Here is a 24,922-nt window from a genome sequence, read left to right on the forward strand (position 1 = left end):
AGTTTACATATATTTTATTCTTTCCAACTCTAATAGTACAAAACTGTCTCTTATTTTGTTTCTATTATTTTCCTGTGTCTTTGATATTGTCAGTTTGGGTTGTGTTCACCGTCAACTCAGTGTTCATGCCAGGTAGTCGTTCAGTTGCAAGCTGTTCTTTTGTTTCTTTTGTTACCTGGTGTTCTTTGGAGTCAGAGACTTTAAAACATCCAAGCAAGACAAAGGTGCTTTTTTGCTGTGCATGTTTTATATTTGATCAAGTTCTGCACAGCACAATTACTAACAGCACAGGTTATCAATGATGTAACTCAACCAGCATCATTATTCGAACGATCCGACCCACAGTCGGGTCACTATGTGTGTGAATGTATATTTTTTTATATACATCGGGATCTTGACATGCCCCATGGTGATCCCTGAAAAAAGACCTTTGAACCCAACTGAAGTCTTCTGCACTGTATAGAGCCTTCGGTAACAAATGCATTCATGCATGCATTCATTCATTTAAGAATTGTCTGTTATTTCTTTTACGTTCATCGGGGTATGAACAACAACAAAAAACCCATCCACAAACTATGTGAATCGGCGATTCATACCCAGATGAACGTAAAGTAAATAACAAACAACACTATAATTAAATATGAAACATACTTGCTAATAATAAAATTAAAAGTTCATATTTTATTTTCAGTTATTATTTTTTGTTGTTAAAACAATAACACTCAGTAAGACAAATGACCAATATAAAATGACGTCATGAGGTATGCCGTTCCCTGACGACGAAATGTTTATGTTCATCGAGAAATGAACAAACTCACGTTGCTGCGGCTGGACCAATGGGATGATGTTATGTTGTAATTAATGTAACGGAAATTTAATTATTAATTCATGCATTCGTTCATTCATATCTTTATTTCGGTGCACTCAGGCCGTCAAACAACAGCATATGAGGAATTATTGTACAGTGGGTATTTTCTGTGACAAGATGACAACGTGAGTTCTTTGTAGAATATATACAAACATAATTCAACATAGGTATATACACATTTTAAAAATGAAGACACATGGTGAAAAGACAATCAAATATAGCAAAACGACTTTTACAAGTCAGTATTTTTAAAAGTATCAAATGGTTTACTGAATTTACTTATAATTTCAGAAATGAATTTTCACATTTTACGGAGTGTGCTTATGCTATTACAATTAAACAGTTCTTTGAATTTAAGTGTGCTAGGTTTTTAAAAACTAATAATATGGCTTTATAAGCCTTTTGCGTGTGTTCATAAAATAATTACATTTAAATAAGTGGTGTTATTCATCTCCAGTATCATTTTCTTCGCACAATGTACATACTCTGTTTTCGACTGGGATGCTATTCCAGAGTCCTGTTTCTGTGGAGAAAAAGTGATTACATGTTCCGAATTTCAGAAGGATGGTCCACAATTTTTCGGGTAATATAATAAAGTATTTTTTCAAATTTAAAGTTTGTTTTAAAAGAAAATATGTTTTGCCTTTGAATGTAGACTCGATGTTGTTATGCCATGTTTATAAGTATTGGTCTAATTGCCTTCGTTTAACATGCTCAGTTTGTATTTTTATGGATGGGAGATTTTTCGACTTTCTAGGTTGTTTAACAGGCGTATTAAGTTTCCTAGCTAGTTATGGTTGTGCCCGTTTGCAGTAGAGTCTTTTATCATATAATTAAGAAGTAATGAGAGATGTTTGCAGATTTACCTTCAACTGTACGTGCCCAGAATCCTATAATTCTTTGATCAATAATTAGTTTTAGCGGCGTTCTACCAAGTTCTCCATATCACATCAAGTTATCAGTGTGTGACTGTACCGATCTGGACTGCGGTTTATTTAACGTTATTAGGTTCCCATAAATCTAAGGTGGGGGGGGGGGGGGGGGGGGGGGTGTGTGTGTGTGGCAGGCTGCTTTTTGCCAGAATTAAACGAAGATGCCCGAATCTGAATAACAACATTTATTCATATTAGCATTACTACCAAACAGCTATAGAGGGTTGTGAAACGAATCACTACGCATATTTACATGGATTAAAACTAATTTTGAGGGTAGAATGATGGAAATATATCGTAAAAAGGTCTCAGATTAGCACATATTGCCCGAATATATTTATCATTTTTGCCCGAATTTGAGTTTATACTCCAGCGCTAGTGGGAGGGGGCAGTTGCCATCAATGTCCCCTGTTTCGTACCCTTGTAGGCAGTGGTGTATTTACGGAAAATAGCGCATATGGCAAGCACTGAAATTGCGCCCCTGTCCAAACATCTTTTAGATAACTTTACCAAGGTTTCTGCCAGAGGGTAAAATGGGTACGGCGCCATACCCAAATTTTTATGCATATTTTTTTTTTTAAGTTAACTTTTTGACAAAATTAATTACTCTTATCAATACTGTATGATTTTTTTTAACCCTAACCCTAACCCATTTTTTTGGGGGGGGGGGTACCCTATACTCCCTGTTGACTGTTGTTGCATTCAATTCCATAGCGCCATACCCAAAAATTTCTTTCTGGCAGAAACACTGTTTACTGTCCGAGGATGGCTAGTCTGACTTTAATAGAAACTGCTCGGTGGCGCCCTTTTCAAGTGGCGCCCAGGGCACGTGCCATACCCTAGGTACGCCACTGCTTATAGGAAGTACTAAACCAAATAACTTCCGGCTGGGTCAAAGTTCGAGGTGCAACCAACTTTTGATAGAGAAGTGAACACCACAAGTCCTGTGATTGGTTATAAATGTGAGTGTGTTGGTTGTCAAAAAAATTAGTTTCATCTGGGCTAAAAATGTATGCAATTTTATTTCATCTAGTACCACTGTGTCAAGTAGCCTTGTGCTTGGAACATGTATGGGGTACCTGTAAAAAAAAGTACTCAAATTTTGTGCGGAACTAGGGTAGTCATAGGCGCTAACCGTTATCTCAGAAATGAGCAGCTTGACACCCACTTTTTTGTGATTCACTTTAAGGGTGAGTGGTGGTAGTATTTAAATCCATGACGTTTATGTCGATTGATACGATGCAGGTAGGAGTTTTAGCCACATATGTTACTATTGTCGTCTATGGGATTTGATTTGGTAGTATACACCCAATAGGCATCGGCAACAGGGTAATACCAATGACGTCAACAATAATTTGACGTCACGCGGTGTCATCACAGGCATTACAAAACATCGTGCAGTCTAACTATTACGTCAGCGGTTAGCAGTACTACTAATATGTGACATCAACTACAAAAAGAAAACTAAGTCAGTATGAAAGTTGGGTCACGGTAAGGATACAATAGTGATTTATGTATATTTCGAACTGTATTATTTGTACTGTATGTAATTAATAATTATAGGTTTTCACTTGTAAATTTAAGATTATGGTGCATAATACTAATGGAAAAAATGTAGTGGGTTTCCTCTCTAAGACTATATGTCACAATCACTCAATAGCCGATGATTAATAAATCAATGTGCTCTAGTGGTGTCGTTAAACAAAATAAACTTTAACAAACTGTATACCATATTTACGTAATTTTCTGCGTAACATAGAGATAAAAACACGTTAACGTACGGCTTCTAATCTTAAACACACGTTAACGTACGGCTTCTAATCTTAAACACACGTCAATGTACACGTTAACGTACGGCTTCTAATCTTAAACACACGTTAACGTACGGCTTCTAATCTTAAACACACGTCAATGTACACGTTAACGTACGGCTTCTAATCTTAAACACACGTTAACGTACGGCTTCTAATCTTAAACACACGGTAACGTACGGCTTCTAATCTTAAACACACGTTAACGTACGGCTTCTAATCTTAAACGAGCGGGATGTAGCTTAGTGGTAAAGCGCTCGCTTGATGCTCGGTCGATCTAGGATCGATTCACCTCGGTCGGTCATTTCTCGTTCCAGCCAGTGCTCCATGACTAGTATATCAAAGACCGTGGTATGTGCTATCTTGTCCCGAAGGGTGCATATGAAAGATCCCTTATTACAAATGGTAAAGTGTAGCGGGTTTCCGCTCTAAGACTATGTCAAAATTACCAAATGTTTGACATCCATTAGTCATGATAGACACCCCCCCCCCTCCCCTTTGCAAACCCTGCGTAGGCCTGTATATGTGGTAATACTATTTTTGAATGTATACGTTAACACATGAATATTAACTATTAAAATAGATTATATTTATGATCTACGTAACGTCTATTCAATAATGATGCAATACGAGAGGTTGGGACACGAAGGGTGATGGTGTATGAGGGTGCTTTCTGGAAGAAACTACTAGTTTTGGTCAGATTGGGGAGTTTTAAAGACATATCAACATGTTTTATACTAAAGGTTTAATTTGATAATGGTGCAAAAAAATTACAATAATAATAATAATAATAATAATAATAATTTAAAAACAAAGAATTCGTCCAAGTTACACGCCTCACCGTGAAAACATAGATGAGGGGACTAATTAATTGCCCGATCTACTAGTTTATACTATGGGGAACCATTTAAAATATGACCATATTGTAACCATATAAATTCATATTCAAGCGAGCCAACCACTACCCTCTTTTTCATGGACCTTGAACTAGTCTCGGGAGAATGTAGGCGGGGGCACAGAGATTTTAGCAAGGTGGGGTTTAGACTGCGGCGAGCGAACTTTATATGGGGGGGGGGGGGGGGGGGGGGGGGTATATTGAAAAAAAGAGAGAACATTTGCTTGAACAGGGTGGAGCTTCGACCCCAGAAACCCTTTCCTATACGCGCACCTGGAGTGATGGGGAACGAGAGTGATAGCTTCCGTTAGAGGGCGAGGTCTGAGTTAATTGTTAACTCTTTTGTTTGCACCTAAAAGAGAAGTACGTGTATACTACTTATACTTACCCATATCTAGGATCTGGGTCGTCAAGAAGAGAACACCAATCATCTTTAGACAACACACAACGCGTGCTAATTTAAATGTTCCCACACTAGAACTTGTCAGCGAGCTTTTAATCCAGGTGAAAACGACTGCCGCTCTTCACAACCATCGCCAAAAACTGGCTTCGTGAAGTCTTGTTTAAGAGAGGAGGAAGTGAAGTCGGGGAAATACAAGATACAGTAAGAGAAAGTTATTTGTTTTGGTGACAAGTCGATATTGACAGTAAAGCCATTTTCAGCAATCTAGAAAAACTGATTCGGTTCTCCCCGCGTGATGTCCGTTCACAGCAGCCCGTCCCTTGACAACTGTCACATTGATATGAGCACGATCTCGCGCGCCACTGTTTCTACTTCCATCTGCCGCGCGCGGCGTCATTTTGTTGCTAGCCGGAAATAAACATCTGATCGGCGTGTGTCGATCGCAAGAATACCAAATGTTATTGACTTTTCTGGTGTGAAAGGGGCGGCTGTCCTATAAGATTCCATGAGAAAATCGAAAAGGATTTTTTTTTTTTTTTATTAATTTCGCAAAAGCGACAGGTTCACATAATCGGCCGATTTAATGAAACGAGTTCCAAGCGACACGTCTGTCACCTATATATCGTCTGCTTGATTCTACACACGCGGTCACGTGTTGTTGCTTTTTCAACAGGTTATAGGGCTCACATAGTAGGCCTCATCTAACAGAACATTTATTTAAAGAAGGATCCTCCTCAGTGTGAACACTGTCAGTGTACATTGACTGTGCGCCACATTTCGGTGGTGTGTAATCAACTGAAGCCGACTAGAAACGACATCTTTGGCAACATAAATGTTTTTCAAACATTCTGATTTCTATACAACGTTTTCAAATAAACATACCTCGATTTTTGTGTTGTATAAATTTAATATTGATATTTGTAATTTTTTCTATTGTACGTTTTCCACAGCTCTTTATACTGTTTTTACATAATAATACATTTTTTATTTTTTATTGAAATAATCATATTGGTGTACGTACCTTTGTTTGACTAACAATAGCCGATCTTTATTTTTGTACTGGGGTGTCGTTAACCGTACATTCATTCGGTCTAAGAGAACATAACACAAGAGAACAGAACAGTTTATTACACCCTGACCGTTCGGCAACCGATCGGAGTTGTGTTAGCCAATTTCGTGTTGGTCAAAGTTGTAAAGTGTTTGAATGAACGTTTTTCACCCGCCTACATTTGCCAGTGACGTCTTCATCTGAAGAAGAGTCAAGTGATCTTTTCAAACACGTTTTACAGTCAATTCTATTATGAACTGGCTTTTCTTCCCTGCAGTAAGGAAAGGAAATGAATGTTGGACATTGCATTCGATTCACCTGCATCAGTGGCTGTTAGGTGGCTAACATAATAATATAGTAATTGCGATACATGATTTAAAGAAAAGAGGCGTATCCCGATGCCGCCACAGAGGTGCTAGAATACGGTGGCCCGATGCCCGATGCCAGTGGTTTTTAGAATCAGGCCACTAAAAATTACTTTGTGCTATCCCTACCGCACTCGGTGGTGTCGTGGTTAAGCCATCGGACATACGTATGACAGGTACTGGGTTCGCCACCCGGTACCGGCTGTCACTCGGAGCGAGATTTAACGACTCAATGGGAAGGTGTAAAACAACTACATTCTCTTCTCTCTCACTAACCACTAACCAACTAACAACTACATACTGTCCTGAACAGACAACCCAGATAGCTGAGGTGTGTGCCCAGGAAAGCGTGCTTGAATCTTAATTGGATATAAGCACGAAAATAAGTTGAAATAAAAATGAAATTTGCGATCCCGATGGCAAGTGGTCAATTTTTGTTTTAAATCTACAAAGCTACGATCGTACGAAAACAAAAGAAATCTACAAGTAACTTACTGATCCTGATTAGCAACCAGATATGTTTTATGCTAGTTTGATGCGATGACGACTTCCTGGTATTGAGATGTTCTCTTGGAACGATTAACTCTTGATGCCATATAAGGTGATATCCACCTTTTATATATATATATATATATATATATATATATATATATATATATATATACACACACACACACACACACACACACACACACACACACACACAGAGAGAGAGAGAGAGAGAGAGAGAGAGAGAGAGAGAGAGAGAGAGGAGAGATGGAGAGAGAGAGGAGAGAGAGAGAGAGAGAGAGAGAGAGAGAGAGAGAGAGAGAGAGAGAGAGGATTCGCCACGAGTGTTTTTTAATATGTAAAATATCAACCAAGTCTACGTTAATCGAAGAGCCTCGACAAAATACCGATTAACTAGTCGAGGTTGATATTTTACATATTAAAAAACACGAGTAGCGAATTCTATTTATCCTATAACACTACTAAACTAACTTTTTCATTCGATATTTAGTAAATTACAGTACTAAAGTCACCTCCACCGGTAATATGACGTCATCACGATTGGCACAAATTAGTTTGACGTCACGCATTTGAGTAAATCTTATGTAAACGTTACGCTTAGGTATGCAGTTATTGTCTTGTAAACAAATGATCCATTCACAGCAACTAAAGACCTTGCAAATTTGCATATACCTTTAAATTTGCACACCGTTATTATTAACCGGGTTAACACACTGAATTATCACATGGATTTATGACATGGATATCATGAGTAGGTTATATATATATATATATATATATATATATATATATATATATATATATATATATATATATTCTTCAAAGTAGGGGCACTCTAATAAGAATTTACAATTGCCAAAATGGTTATATGATAATAGTGAATTAATTGGGCAAACATTACAACCGGTAGTTCAGTATTACAGTAGGTTTTATGACCACCAAAGATCTTGAAGGACGATTGGGGTCAGAAGTGAAATTTGAAAGTTAACGGGTTTTTTTATCAGTAAATCGCAAATTCAAGCAATAAAAATGACTAAAAACAAAACAATAACAACTGTACGATCAACAGAATGAAAAAGATTGACATAAATAATGTTCCACAGTGATTAATGGACCTTCCTGGAAATTGTCAAAATCGAGAATGACACCCCACGCACGTGTACGGGGCAAATGCTTGATGCACGTGCAAACTATGGAATGTGTTTCGGTGTTGGTAAACTAATCTGAACATTCATTACATTAATATTTCAGGTTCCCCTACTTTTTTTGAAGAGTATATATATATATATATATATATATATATATATATATATATATATATATATATCCAACAATCACTGTATACATAGGCAAAATATGATGACTAGATAAATCTCTATATTTTCGGTCACTGACCAAAAATATATGTCACGTGACACAAGCCCAACTCGACTCCAGTATTTCAGAGTAGATTTTCAATAAACATACTCTTTAAATCATTTGTTGAAGTATAGTAAATATAAACTACTTTCAGTTTTGCGATGACAATACAAAACTTGTATATTTATTTATGAATTAGAGTTTAGAAACGCTTTTTTAATGTGCAGGATTGCAGGATAAAAGAAATAACTGGTTACTGTCTTATGATATCGGCTATATCCAGCTCAGAGCCTCGCTGCATTCGCCATTCTAACCTTCGCAGGATAAAGCCGATATCTTAAGACAGCAACCAGTTAATTATTATGAGTATTTGTAGTAATGTACGAAATCACGTGATTAACACGTTGAAAAGAATATAATAAATATTTAACGACACCCCAGTACGATAACACGTTAATAGCAAACAGCTGATTTTGACATTTCAGCTGACAGTGAAGTTACTTCACTTGGTAGACGATATTTAGATGAACTTGTTAGACTGTACGCATTGTTGGTACTGACTTTAATGTACTCTAAATAGTCTAGAATTATGTTTCTCTTAGTTAATGTATGTGCGTATTCGCAGACAAATTCATCGATGTTCGCCATTTTGACTTGTTTATAATGCATACAGAATTACTCTGATATGCTGTACGAATTTACTCGTGATTGTTATACAGGGGCGTATGCTGGAGGGGGGGGGGGGGGGCGGGGTTATTATTATTATTATTAACACAGTGCTGTATATGGCTCTATATTCATATAGGCGTCCATGCATGTCCTGCGCTTGTTATTACACAGTTTTAGCTTGTTATAAATGTATCACACCGAGCTCATGTTGAGCTTTCGAAATGTTTGATCATCAAGAAGGATATGACTTCACGCGTTGACAAAAATAGTATGCGCAGTGTAGGTTTTCCTTGTTTCGTTTACAAGAGTGTTGTTGGATGAATAACAAAAGTCGCAAATTGTATTGTAGGTTGTTACTGTCCTGTCCAACATGACACGTGGTTTACAACAAGGTAGAACCGATAGGGGAGAGTGGGGCAAAATGGCCACCTTAAGCTTTACATCAATATTTTTCCATCATGATGAACTGTATGAACTCGGGTCAGTGTGCTTTGTAATCTTTGTTCACTAATAAATGTAATGACCCTTGGAGAATAGAGCCAAAATTAACCATCAACTGTTGATAAGTAAGAAAAAAAAAATGTGCCTGCTGGGCCATTTTGCCTACCCCATGGGGCAAAATGGCCCACAACACTGGGGCAAAATGGCCCATTCATGATAAAACATTTTGAGTGGTCTACTGGTCAAGGAACAAACTGCAAATATAATTATAATTTTAAAAACAAGTTTTATCCTAAAAGTAACACACAGTACATACTAGTACAAACCTTTTAGGAAACAACATTGCACCCCCACCCCCACCCACACCACTACATGGAACATCAATTACAAAATAATAACATCTAGATCAGAATGTCCTTGTCCTCTCATGGTAGCCTACAAATCAACCTGTGCTCTGACGGCTAAAGTAATTTGTTGAATCAATGGTTGTCTAACAACAGAGACCACCCTGGTCAAAAGTTCCTTGTCATCTCTGCGAATACAACTGAAATGAGGTGATTGTCATATAACACACAGCAGAATTAACAATGTTCTTATACCATAGATCATGTAGCCAAGAGATGAGGTGCTCATGACCTCAAGAAACATGATTATGTACATATGTCACAAACAAACTCGTCATCATCACTGTCAACACCTGCACAATCATCATGTGCCCAACGTCTACAGGTAGTGTACTGGACCGCCTTAAGCATGCTGTATGCTTCACTGCAGAAAAGACAAAAGGTTTCATCATCCTCAGATTCGCTAGAATCTGGTTCTGGCGGTGCAATTTCAAGGTGCTTCCCCTTGCCAACCTAGCAACTTACAAATGTTTGCGACAAATGATGGACGACGTGGGGTCAAATGGCCCCCTGGCGGGTCAAATGGCCCCTAGGCCATTTTGCCCCACCTTGCCCCACCTACTATTTTGATACAAACATGGCCACGTGGGAAATTTTACAAATCGGGCAGGAAGTTTAAGCTGTCATTTTTGGTCACTGATTTCTACCAAAGAAGCATTCAATAACATTAAAACTTGTGAGTATAGGGTGTCACTACAAACACACTTTCCTCAGATACCTACCGATAGATCAGGTGTGGATGGAATATGTCATCTCAGACTGTGCAGACCTCTGCTGTTGTGCAGAGGTATAAGTACTATGCTTGTCAAAAAGCTGGCAGCACTGGATGGCTGGGATTTCGGGGGGGGGGGGGGGGGGGGGGGGGGGGGGGCATATTACCCGAGGGAGCCATTTTGCCCCACTCTCCCCTATAGGTCTCAGTTCTCGGGTGAATGACACACAGGTCCACCCACAACGTTGACGTTGCGACCGAGAACCACGAAAGCTATGAATATAAACGACAAAACAATAATCGTGGTCAAAAAGGTATCACTGCACAAGGCAGAGTCGATATGGCGTCCTGCCAACAGCGTTGTTCTACTGACGTCTCTGTTTCGTGGGTAGAAGACGCATATTTATTAAGATACGCTATACATATATTTGTTGACACGTAACTGTCATGGTTAATAGTCCTAAGCTCTGTTTGTACACTACTATAACTAAAAAAACATTCATTTCGAAACGGTAACATAAACAGACCCAAAAATAAAGCATAATGCAAGTTAACTGAAGTCCGAACCACAATGTTAAAGGGGCATTCCTGAGTTTGCTGAAATGTTCAAGATATTATCGACTAACAGAGACTTTTTAACGATTGTAATTACATATCAAATATATTATTCTGCATAAAATGTAAGTGGCTGTATATTAAACGTGTTTCTGATCGTTCTTATATTTGTACTACGTTAATTGTCATTTTATTTCCTAAAATATTTGTTTTTCGTACGTACGAAATTATTTGAAGACAAAATCCAGTTTGGGCTTCTTACAGATAATAAGACGACCAAAAACACATTGAATATTCAGACACTGATATTCTAAAGAAGAAAATATATTCAATACGTAAGTTTAATCGTAGAAATATTTTATTCGTCGGAAACATCTTACAATGCAGCAAACTCAGGAATGTCCCTTTAACAGCGCGTAATTATCTTGAAATTTTAACCCGATTTTGTCCAGACACAAATTGCGGAGGAGAAAAAAATTACACCGATACCGATTTTACTTACCAGATTATAACCATGTTATCAATATCGATTTCACTTAGATCGCATAGGCCAAATAGTATGTAAATTCAAGTTGGCCGCCATTGGTTTTTACGGAAGAAGGGTGGAAGGATATGACATAATCTAAAAACGTCATAAAATGCCTTATGTCATGTAAACATTTATGTCAAATTCAGTTGGTTATAAAAGTAATATTTATGTAACTAGATCAATTACGTCACATACTTCAGTGGTTTCCATATTCTTCCATCCCTCTTGGAGATGACTCCGTTAAAACAACAACAACAACACGCACACACAGAGAACCCACACAATATGGCCGCCGGAGAAAACTTTACATGTTATTCAGTGGGCCCATTGGGCTATTTCTCGCTCCAGCCAGTGCACCGCGACTGGCATATCAAAGACTGTTATGTACTACCCTATCTGTGGGATGGTGCATATAAAAGATCCCTTGCTGCTAATCGAAAAGAGTAGCCCATGAAGTGGCGACAGCGGATTTCCTTTCTCAATATCTGTGTGGTCCTTAACCATATGTCTGACGCCATATAACCGTAAATAAAATGTGTTGAATGTGTCGTTAAATAAAACATTTCTTTCTTTCTTTCTTTATTTGTCCTGTGTTATTTCGGTGAAGCCGATACAAGGTGTTGACATGGTTATAATCTAATAAGTGGAATTTCTGTAGGTTTGTTTGTTGTTTGGGTTTTTGGGGTTTTTTTTTTACGATTTGTATCTGGACAAAATGTGGTGGAAAACTAATGGTAATTAAAGACATGGTAATTTATCGTAGTTGTTAACTATATGGTTCGGACAGTAAATAGAATAAGACTTTAATTTAAATTGATGAGCAGCGTGTTATCGGGGGCTTATAGAGAAAAGATAACCAGACGATCTCCAAACGGTTATATATAAAAACATATTCTGCATATTACTGTGCCATGGTTTAATTTGTTGGATTCGAATGACTAAAAATGAGTTTCTGGTGGTGCAAAAAACAAAAACAAAAAAATTAGAAAAAGGGTCCATATTCGTCCCCCACCCCCAGATCCAGATCACGCAGCGCCCCTGTTATAGGAATTGGTAGTCTATTTTTATTACACGGCTTTTGGATACATTACCACAAAATAGGGGGGCATTGTTTTACGTTGACTTATATCGTAAAATGAATTGTTGTATAATGTTAAGTATTGCTGTGCCCCACTAATTCCGTTTGGGGCAGTGTTTGCCCCTTCGTATTTACTGAATCAAAAATAAAAACAAGTAGCAATATACGTAAATGTTCGAAGCAGGTCGAGCGGCCGACTAGATGTTTGTCCTATAAATTGTACAGCTAATACTTACTTGATTTTGGGGCAGTAAATAGTAGATGCTATAATAGTAGATTCTGGATCCGTTAGGGGCAGAACCTGCCTCACCTTATTTTAATGGTTATTTAGCATTTTCTTTGTGAAATAGATCCGACCAGGGCCCCGTTCTACGAAGCGACCTTAGCACAAAGATCACCTTAGTGCATAAGGTAACTATGGACTTAAGGTGATCTTAGGGCTACGATCGCTTTGTGGAACGGGGCCCTGGTGTATCGTCAAGCCAAATTACGTAACGCGATTGATTAGATGACGTCATGCGACGACATATGAAAAGTATAAAAGGAGAAGGAACGTCTGTTTATCATCTAAAATAATAATTAAAAGAAAATGGAAAATTACCTTTATGACACGCAATTTAAAGTATTTAAACCAAATGAAATCATGATTGTGCCTGTATTCCTCTTATACTACTTTTGCCAAGTTCGTAGCTCAGGTTCACTTGAACACCAGGCTGGATAATTATGTTGATGTCGCTGTTATTTTGGCTGCTTATCTGCATTGATGTTTTCTACCATTTCTGACTTGTTCCTTTTGGACCGTTTGAGTTATTTCCCATTCCAACCACATGGGTCGGGAACTAGGTAAGTTGAGGTACTTAGGTCATAGAATCGAACCCCCTCCGTGAACCTGTAATCGAGTATATCAAAGGCCATGGTATTTGCTGTCCTGTCTGTTGGAAAATGCATATATGTTCTTCTTGCTGCTAATGGAAAAATTTGACATCCATAAGGGGATGAATAATAAATCAATGTGCCTTGGTTGTGTCATTAAATAAAACAAACGTTTAACTTTGTTCACCCTACTGGTATATCCAAGGCAATAGTTTCGGTAACCCTGTCTATAGATATCCTTTGGTTTAGCTGGAAGTAGCTCAATAATTCCAACTAGAGGATTCCGTCCTTCATGTTATAACAGCTCGATACGGGATCACTACGTAATGTTTGAGCAAATCCAGCATCTGTAGGTTGTACTAAACCAAATATCTTCCGGCTGGGTCAAAGTTCGAAGTGCACCCAACTTTTGATAGAGCAGTTAATACTACAAGTCCTGTGATTGGTGATAAATGTAAGTGTGCTGGCTGTAAAAAAATAGTTTCATCTGGGCAAAAAATTATGCAATTGTATTTCATCGAGTACCACTGTGTCAAGTAGCCTTGTGCTTGAAACATGTATGAGGTACCTGTAAAATAAAGTATTCAAGTTTTGTGCGGAACAAGGGTAGTCATAGATGCTACCCGTTATCTCTGAAATGAGCAGATTGACACCCATCTTTTCTGATTCACTTTAAGAGTGAGGGGTGGTAGTATTTATATCTACGGTGTATATGTCGAGTATAGGTAGGAGTTTTAGCCACATGTGTTACTATTGTCATCTATGGGATTTGATTTGTTGGTAGACACCCTGTAGACGTAACTGTTCAGCCCGACTTACAATAGGTGGGAGGTAGGCATTGAAGAAATAAGCGTTTACGGTCGGGGATTAAATTGTGGTTCCCTTTGAAAATTGGACGCTTTATTCAGTATACTCAGGGTGTGAGGGATCATTGGACAATGAAAATTTGCAGTGACAAGATGACAACGGGAAATGCTCGTGTTATACGCTGACATGACACAACATAATTATATACATATCACTTTAAAATTAGAGACGTAATATAGTTATAAATGAATGAAATGAGTTTTATGAATTAATGCTTCATGCAATATTTAGTGATACTGGAGATGTGCGAATATGGTTTACCAAATTTGGTTGTAAGTTCATACATAAATTTTTTAATATTTAAAAAAACACAAAAAAAAACATTTATTTTATTTTTTTAAAGTTAAATGTTTCAAGATAATATTTTTTAATTTTTTTATTTATTATTATTATTTTTTATTGACCCCAGACACAAGTATGGCAGTGTCAGGGTTGGGGGCCCTGATTTCACTACCTTACATCCATGTTATAAGTACATATGAACATTATTTATATATATAATATAGTGTAATTCGAATCAATATAATAATATTAATAAGCATGAATACATGAAAACATGGAGTTCACTAATATGTGGGGTTAACAGTGAAGATAGAGGTAGAGAAAAGATTTGAAGGAAATGGTAAAGGGAGAAAAGAGAAGGTAAGGAAGGAAGAAGGAAAGAAAGAGTGAATTAAATACTTTAATTTTGAAAGAGAAAACATATTTGTATTGAAATACCTCTAGAACATTGTATTGCCATGTCTTGTTTCTAGGTATCTGGACCAAGGTGCCCAAGTATATATTTTTCAATTTCTATTTTATCTTTTAAAATATTTAAAAAAGCATATATGTTAGGTCCATGTTTCTGCATTTTAGATCTATATATATAGTATTTAACATTGATAATGAGCCAATTAATAAATACCATCTTGCTTTTTTCCCTCTTTATGATTCCAAACAAGACTGTCTGTTTATCGAGTTGTGTATGTTCACCTTTGTCCTGAATCCATCGTTCAATTTCCTTCCATAAAAGAAAGACTTTAGAGCAGTCATAGAACAAATGCTCCAATGTTTCTGATTGTCTATGACAAAAATCGCAAACATTTGATTCTATGTATTTTATTTTATATAAGAATGTGTTTGTCGTGATTATTCGATGTAGAATTCTATATTGAAACCACTGTAAAGTTGTAAACATATAAATGGTAAATTATACACTTTTTCCCACTCCTGTAATGATAGTATGAAACCTAAATTGTAATATTTTCTTTGGGAAGTTGGCACTATTGTCGATTTGTTTAAAATATTATACATTTCTTTGCACCCTTTAGTAGTTTTAAAAAATAACTCCAATTTAAAAGGAAATATAGGATTTAAGGTGTTAACCTGTTGGTTGTTGATACTTGACAATGTGCAATGCATAAAGGTTTTAACTGCTTTGATTAAAGATGCATGTTCTAAGAAGTTTGATTGTATGTGAAATTTAAATCTAAATGTTTCATAGGTTAAAAATCTACCCTGTTTATCCATTAAATCTTGAATAAATATAACTCCATTTTTAATATAGTTTTCATAATATATAGGTTTGTGGTCAATAGTTATTTTACTATTAAACCAAATATTAATTCTAAATATTTCACTTTTACATTCGGGAATTAGTTTTTGTTGAATTAGCCACCAGCTATGTAAAACATTTTCCCAGAAAGAGTTACTTATTTTTTTAATTTGTATTTTGATAAAATAATCCCCACACGTAATAAGTTTTTGCACAGATAATTTTGTAGTAATTTCAAAAAATGTTTTCCATTTTGCGTTAGTTGAAAATAGTCTGCTAATCCAGGTGGATTTTAGAGCTATCATAAAATTCAAAATATTTAGCATTTTAAGGCCACCATTTGAGTAACTTTGAGTTAAAACATGAATTTTGATTTTTTAAAAAAATCTGCTTATCTTATTGCAATTACCGACCTTGCCGAGGAAAAATTAGGGGAGTGATTAATTGCTCCCCTAACTTCAATTATGGTGATGGTGGTGGGGGTGGGGGTGGAGGTGGGGGTGGCATTTAAGATCTTACCACATTGATATCATATAAATTCACATGCTGGGGGGGGGGGGGGGGGAGGGCTAAACATTACTCACCTTGAACTAGTCTCAGGGGAATGCCAGTGACAGTTTCCCTTGAACGGAGAGGTCTGTAATTACACAGTTATTTGAATTGTAGTGTGCTAGATTTCTTACAATAATTTCACAATGCCATGGTGAGAGGGGAACGTGAAGATTGCGGCGAATGATCGAGTTTTGTTAACTCTCCCATAAAAGGTAAAACAACTAACCCGAAAAACTTTTAGATCAATCCGAAAAACCTTTAGATCAAACCGAAAAACCTTTATATCATCCTAAAAAACCTTTAGAACAAGCTGGCGAAGGCTGTTTAATTGTATCATAGTTCTTTTCGTATTGTCCACCCCCGTCCCTTTTCAAATATTTTAGACTAGATACGGCCCTGGATCAATCTTAAAAAAATCCCCTGTACATCATCCTGAAAACCTTTAAATCAAGCCGAAAAACCTTTAGGTCAAGCCGAAAAACCTTTAGGTCAAGCCGAAAAACCTTTAGATCAAACCGAAAAACTTTTGTATCAAACCGAAAAATCTTTAGATCAAGCAGAATAACCTTTAGATCAAGTCGAAAAACCTTTAGAACAAGCTGAGGAAGACAGTTTAATTGCATTAAAGTTCTTTTCTTATTGCGCCCACCCACCCCCACCCCCGTTATTTTAGACTAGATACAGCCCTGGATTTTCTGAAAGGTGCACTGTGTTAAGACAAATCTAATCAAGTCGCTATGGGAGCAGCTGGGTCCACTCTTTAACAGGCATGTCGTGTTTACATAAGATTACACCAACTAGATTAGCAGCTTAGTTTAATTAGGATTCATATAATTCTAGAGGTAGATCAGTGTTAAAGCGCTCGCCTGAAGTGATAAGGGTCGAAGGATCGATCGCACTGGATGGACTCGTTTTTCTCCACAACTGTTATACAGAAAAAAAACTATGGTTATATATTGCCTTATCTGTCAAAGTGCTTATAAAAGATCACTTGCTGTTTATTCGGTAGGAGTAGCTTATATGACGGCAGCGCCCCCCCCCCCCCCCCCCCTCCCTCTCTCTCTCTCTCTCTCTCTCTCTCTCTCTCTCTCTCTCTCTCTCTCTCTCTCTCTCTCTGCAATTCCCCATAGCTAGGACATGACATACCACGACCTTTGATATACCAACCATTTGATGTTTAAAAGTATTTTAAATTGTTAGTATTGGTTGTTTCGGTTTGCTTTGTCTTGCTCTGTTTTGTTTTGTTTTGTTTTTCGTTTTTGTTTTGTGGTTGTTTTTTGTAAGTTTTGCTCTGGGTTTTTTTTTATGTGATTTTGTTTTTATTTTTGTTTTATGGTTGTTGTTGTTGTTGTTGTTTTTTTTTTTTTTTGGGGGGTTTTTTAAAGTCAATTTCATTTAGTGTTTTTGTTTACGGCGCGAAACAGAAGATAATCAGTATATCATGAGGGATGGACAAATTAAAAAAACAATCATCATTTTCTAAAATAGCCTTTAGAGTACAAATTAAAAAAAAAATCATCATTTTCTAAAATAGCCTTTAGAGTACTAATTAAAAAAAACAATCATCATTTTCTAAAATAGCCTTTAGAGTACTAATTAAAAACGAAACTGGTGAAAATCCATACTGACCGACTATAAACACAAAACACAGCATACCAGTTTTATAGTGACTTATTAGTTATCACCTGTGGGAATTGGTTTGGTAAGGTTTGCAACCTACCGTTTTCGAATTTCAAGATGGAAATTAGTTTAGTAAGCAGCCATATGCATATCATGTTCTCACAGTGAGATTAGTAGAGGCCTACATACAATCAATAACCAGTGTCGAATCCAGAAACTATTTTAGGAGGATGGAACATTATTTGTTTAAGCACACCAATACAATACATTGGTTAATTAATCACCATCCAGATATTGAATGTCAAACATTTGGAAGTCTTCATGGGTAACCTGCTACATTTTCCATTAGCAAACGTGGCATTATATACCACGACCTTTGATATACCAGTCGTGTGGAGCGGAATGAAACTGGAAAACCCCCAATGGTTTTGCTGAAGGATTAGATCCTATGACGCAGGCACCTCAGGTAAAGCATACAACACAGTACGACCCTCAGTAATACGACCGTAAAGTCTAATATTGTTTAGTGATGTTAATAATTATTTCAAACACTTCAGACAAGGCACCTTCGCCAAAAGAACTAATCCCTGCAGGCGCGTGCGCAGGAATTTTAACAAGGGGGGGGGGGGGGCTAGACTAGTTAGCGAAGCTCATATGAGGGTCGAGACATGCTTCCACGAAAAATGTTTTGAAAAAAAGGACAAAATTTGCTCGAGCCCCGAAACCCAACCCTGGCACACACACACACACACACACACACACACACACACACACACACACACACACACACACACACACCTGCATCGTGGCCTCCACCCCCTCAACTTCTTCCTGGATCCGCCAATGAAATTATTAATAGGATATTCTTGGCTAAATGATCTTTCAATTTTCCTCTTAGTTCTTGGCGTCCTCTGAGATGACATGACGGGGTAAACGAGTGTCTGAGCGGTTTGAAAGGCGAGTAACAAGGTTATAAACTGGCCGGACATGCATGTGAATCGCTTTGCTCGGACATTGGCCAACTCTAATTTGTTTCCACCACAGAGTGCCCCAAACCAATATGATTAATCGTAAACAGGAAATGCGATAGCACCAAGTAATGTCTGCATATTGGTGTTACTCTATGGCAGGATATAGTCCAGTGGTAAAGCGCTCGACAGTCGGTGAACCCATTAGGATATTTCTCGTACCAACCAGTGCTTCACGACTGGTGTAACAAAGGCCGTGATATGTATAATATTGCCCGTGAAATGATCTATTTAAAACATCCATTGCTCCAAATCTAGGAAAACAATATTTAGCTCATGAAGTGACGGCAGCGTCTTTCCTCTCATGGGCGTAGATAGATGGTAAAACAATTTGTTCACTGCATTATTAGTGAACATATAAGGTTCATAGTCAACACACTCAACCCCGGCCCAGACTATGTTAGGTCTCTGCCTCTCATCTGTGTAGTCCTTAACCGCATGTCCGACGCTACATAGCCGTAAATTAAAATGTGTTAAGTACGTACATAAAACATTATAAAACATTTCTCTATTTCTTTTCTTTCTTTTCTTTCTTACTACGACTGATGCAGACATTACTACGACTAATACAGGCAATACTACGACTAATACAGACATTACTACAACTAATACAGACATTACTACGACTAATACAGGCAATACTACGACTAATACAGGCAATACTACGACTAATACAGACATTACTACGACTAATACATTACTACGACTAATACAGACATTACTACGACTAATACAGGCAATACTACGACTAATACAGACATTACTACGACTAATACAGACAATACTACAACTAATACAGACATAATACGGTGATGACTGACGTATGTAAAGCCAAGTTTCAAATTTCAAATGCCAGTATTTTGGTGATTCCTGTATTGAAGCATTTCATTATTTTAAGTTCATATCAGATGATTAAATAGGCTACTCATTTCTGTATTATATTATATTTTCGTTTCCGGTGAGTACTGTGCGCAAAATGTCGTGGAATATGAATTGGGGAATGCTTCCATCTTTCTTTATTTCTTTATATATGAATGATGATGTGAACTTCAAATAATTTATGGTGATCATATCTTATTTTAATTAAAACCACAAAGTTATATGTATACAAGAATTGAATCTACAGCACCGATTCACGGGGCTTTTCATAATCCTAGGTCTAATTCACAAAAGTCGCCTTCACTCGCTAAGACAAGATCGCCTTGTCTTTGCGAGTCGTTTTGTAATGCACTGCGAGATTGCCCAGAACTCGCCATGAAAAAATGGAGGGGGAGATTAATTGCTCCCCTAACTTAGATTATGGGGTGCCATTTAAGATATTACCTTATTGATACCATGTGTCAGAATTACCAAATGTTTGACATTCAATAGGCGACGATTTATTAATCAATGTGTCCTAGTGGTGTCGTTAAACAAAACAAACTATATATATATATAATCATCGGCTATTGGATGTCAAACATTAGGTAATTCTGACACGTAGTCATAAGAGGAAACCCGCTAAATATTTCCTAATGCAGCAAGGGATTCTTTTATTGTATTTTCCCACAGACAGGAAAATACATACCACGGCCTTTGACCAGTTGTGGTGCACTGTAACCTATATCCTGCCAATATAGCCTTTTTGACCCTGAAACACATTACCTACACTGTCTTGTTTAGAATATTCATATTCTACACATATAAATTGTTTTGAGGTATCCCAGTTTTTGTAATGTCTCATAATATATACCGTACCACCAAGGTCAAAGAAATGCCAGAATTAGATTTATAAAAATGCTAAACCAGTGGCAGTCCTCATACATTGAACACAGTAGTACGGAGGTGTATGAAAATATCACTACACATTGGTGAACAGTATACAGTAAACACTGCGTACTGGCGGTCTTCACAAATCCATGTGTTTTCAGATGGAAATTGGAAAACCTATCAGTGGGTCAGGGCTCGTAGAAGCAGGAGTTGAAAGTGGCATTGTTGGTCCTAATACAACTGAGCGAGTCCTCAATAGAAAAGCATAAGACAATCCACAAGGGTCCATAAAATAACTGAAAGCACTGTGGACACTACTGATGTCAAGTCTTCTGACATTCCTCAAGCACTCTGATATAGGGCTACATTTCAAGAACTGTTCGATGTGTTTATTAAACACAAAATAGAGAAGAATGTAGATTACACTTTCTGGTGAAGCTACATGGAAACTCGGGCCCAGCGTGATGGACCGTGGGATCTCCACTTGCACAGTTTTCATACTTCATGATGTACGATTCTTACAATTATGGCAGATGGGCTATGGTCTATCTCGTGGAGATGCACCAAATTCATCAGGAAGTGTTGGATGAATTTCAACTGGGGAACTTTGTTATCAAGCGATCATCTTGGAAGTTTAACGAGGTAGACCATGACCATGCCCAGGAGTGGTTGAACGGTACAGGGAAAAGGAAAGTGGTGTAGTGGGAGTAACAAAAGACAACTACTGGTCTCAAATTGCTTCTGACACCCATGCATTGCTGCAGGTAAGCCACGAAGACAGTCTTAAACATAATGAGGCAAAGGCAGGGAGACTGAACCGTGATCTCTTCAAAACATTGCTTAACAAAAGATCTTGCCACTGATGAAATTCAGGAGTAACCTTTGAATGCAACAATACTTGGAAAGCATCATGTTGACTGTTTTGTCAAAGAGAGACTGGTGATGACCAATGGGAACACACGACCAGTTCTATTCCATGATACAATACGAAGGAACAATACTTCGGCCTTTGAAATTTTGTATGAAGTAGTGAAAAACAATAATAATAAGGACAAAACAACTGTGTTAAAATCTGACAGTAGTGTTCTTCTCAACGTCTTATCATTGCTTATGAAACAGGCCGCAAGGTTGACCTACATAATGTGTTGAAGCACAAGTTGTTGAACTGGCACAAAGTCTATCCTGGCTGACTTGCTTACAGCAGATATTGATTGCCCACAAACCCTCGATCTTGGAGGAATGCCATCATGTCTAGTAATAGATAGACATGCACTTGTAGCGCTTAGCAAGCCTGCTGGAGCAAAAACATTGGTGATTTTGTAAATATGTTCACAACATCAGTGTGGCATATGGGGTCACCATACAAGCGAATAGATGTTGTTTTTGACAAACATTGGCAATAATCCAGTAACACTGGCACCAGAAAGCGACGCACTAAGACCACTCGCCCAATTCGTCGTGTCACTGAAGGCTATGATGTGCCTCTTCCCTTTAGCTGGCAAAACACCCTTCATAACAAGGCTAATTTGGCAAGATATGGTTTTTTTTAATCAGAATAGCCATTACAAATACACCACCTGATCAGACAATTATCGTTGCATGGGGGTTTTCTGGTGAACGAATAATGCTGTCATCAGATATAACCACTGATCTATCGGCTCTTGCTGCATCACACGAACAAGCTGACAGCAGACTTGTTTATGCATGGCGTCAATAATAACTATAGCAATGTTCTTTGGATACGGATATTCTTTAACTGCTTGATTCACATTTTACTTGCTGTTCATGCCAAAAACTTTGGATGATTTTAGGCATAACAAATAAGCAAACACAAAAACTACATTCCCATCAAGGTCATCTTCGACCAGTCACCTACTGAAACGATAGTATTTCTCCTGCATTTTCATTCACTCGCAGAGTTTGACACTACTTCTTTATATACAACCACACAAAGTTTCCTGGAAAACTACATCTTTGTTGCTGGTTTCGGCAAAGGGGAACTAACAGACGATAAGATTGTCACAACAGAGAAAGTTGTGTGTAGTGTGTACACCGTGGATCAAATTGACTCGCTGTATTCTGTTCTCCAAAGCAGGAAAACTAGAGACTATGCCATTCTTTACGATTTCACACTATGCGTGTGCACTATCAGACCTTTATCTGGAAGTAGGCCTACTACCTAAACCAGACGTGACACTACAGCTAATCCTAATGACACTAGCTGTAATGCCAGAAGCCTGTCAGGAGGTCAGTTACTGTTCATGTCAAAGTGCATGTGGAACTCTCCGCTGTAGACGTCGCAAAGCCAAACTATTCTACATTGCACTATGCAGATGCAGCAAATTCTCAGATCAGTGGTAATCCAATATAACTAAATACATCTGATCATTTCAAGGCAAGTATAGCCATGGTGTAGTTCCTGTGTGACATCTGTATTAACCAGTTAGAGAAGTCTTTGGACTACTATCTTAAAATCTGGAACAAACACTGTTGAGTTAAAAAAATTAACTAATCTCATACTGTTTATAACGTTAGTTAACTGTTAAGATTGTCAGACATGTCAATAGCACTCGAAACTTGGATGTAGATGTAACAACATTGACAAACGTGGCATTCTACAGCAACAGAATACAGGAAAACTACATTTTGATGCCATTTTGAATTTAATTAATTAGAGGGTTGAAATCACAAAAGAAAGTTTGGTAACAAGCAGGTTCGTAATTAGTACACCCAAGTCATATAGAATCTGCTTATTACCAACTTCTATCAAAAATGCTTAATGCTTCATTTCTATGTGACTTTTTGGAAAATGTTGAAAATAAAAGGCCACATACACCATATTATCAAAATAATGTGAATGGTGGTGGCCATCTTGTTTTTTTATGTTATAGCAGCGAAATAACTGAAGATCCAGCTGGGTAACAACCATTTTTAGATTCAGCATACTCGAATTATGTAAAATAGCTACAGCAGTTACTTCTACCAAATATGCTTCAAGCTTTCACATTTTTGAAAAACTCGTCCAGTCTAATACCATATAAATTCACATGTAAGTGGGAACTAAAACCCATTCTCCTTGAACTAGTCTCGGGGCTGTGATGCGGAATGAACGTGATGGATCCCATTAAACGGCGCAGTCTGTAGACCTCGTAACGTTAAAGTTTGTTTTGTTTAACGACACCACTAGAGCACATTGATTTGTTAATCGGCTATTGGATGTCAAACATTTGATAATTTTGACATGTAGCCTTAGAGAGGAAACCCGTTACATTTTTCAATTAGTAGCAAGTTTTTTTATGCACCATCCCACAAACAGGATAGCACATACCACGACCTTTTATATACCAGTCGTGGTGCACTGGCTGGAAACCTCGTAACATTAACCACATTAACTAAAAATAATATACATGTAGCATGGCTGCAATTTCTGCTGGTAGTCATGATAATGGATTATGTTCATGCCTGTATCCCAGTAATGTTCAAGCACGCTGTCCTAAGTATATAGCAATTTGCGATGAGCAGATGTTAGCTAGTTAGAAACATGGGCGTAGGCTGGGGGGGGGGGGGGGGGGGCGGGGTCGGAAGTCCCCCATGTTGAGGCTAAAACATTTATTTTTTGTTTTTTGTTTTTTACAGTGCAGTATTGGGCTATTCATATAGGTACGCTCATGCCCGCGCATGTTAATTACGTTACATTACGTCTCGAAACGAGTGTTGGGGTATGTTTGTAAACAAACAAACAAACAATGTTAATTTAATTCATAAAACAATTGTTAAAACAACACATCTTGATTGTGAATATATGTATACAACTGATAGATAACAATTTCATTGAAAACATCTCTGAATTAATGCACTAAAAGTATACTTTTGCCAGGCTCGATCAACGTGTTTTTGTATCACCTGTCAACACGTGTCTGTCACCGCTGTAATGGTCATCCTTGTATATTAACTTACACAAGTTTACATAGAAGCTTCAGTACACACCTTATTGTCATTTATGAATCCATAAATGAAATCAATGTTTTATTTTATCTGTTAACGTAAACATCCAAGCATACTTTGAATTTTCCCCCGTGTGACACAACAAAACCAATGTGGCTGTCTAGACTATAAA

At 37.5% G+C, this 24,922-nt stretch overlaps 1 long non-coding RNA gene across 1 annotated transcript in view; it reads left to right on the forward strand.

Moving 5' to 3' along the window:
* Positions 1-3,165: 3,165 nt before the first annotated feature.
* Positions 3,166-24,922, forward strand: part of LOC121383090 — a 37,406-nt gene continuing 15,649 nt past the window's right edge. The window contains exon 1 of the long non-coding RNA XR_005959256.1: positions 3,166-3,291. This is a non-coding gene — a long non-coding RNA (uncharacterized LOC121383090). The remainder of the gene's footprint in view (positions 3,292-24,922) is intronic.

Source organism: Gigantopelta aegis, chromosome 2 (assembly GCF_016097555.1).
Source record: "Gigantopelta aegis isolate Gae_Host chromosome 2, Gae_host_genome, whole genome shotgun sequence".
NCBI classification, from domain to species: Eukaryota; Metazoa; Mollusca; class Gastropoda; order Neomphalida; family Peltospiridae; genus Gigantopelta; species Gigantopelta aegis.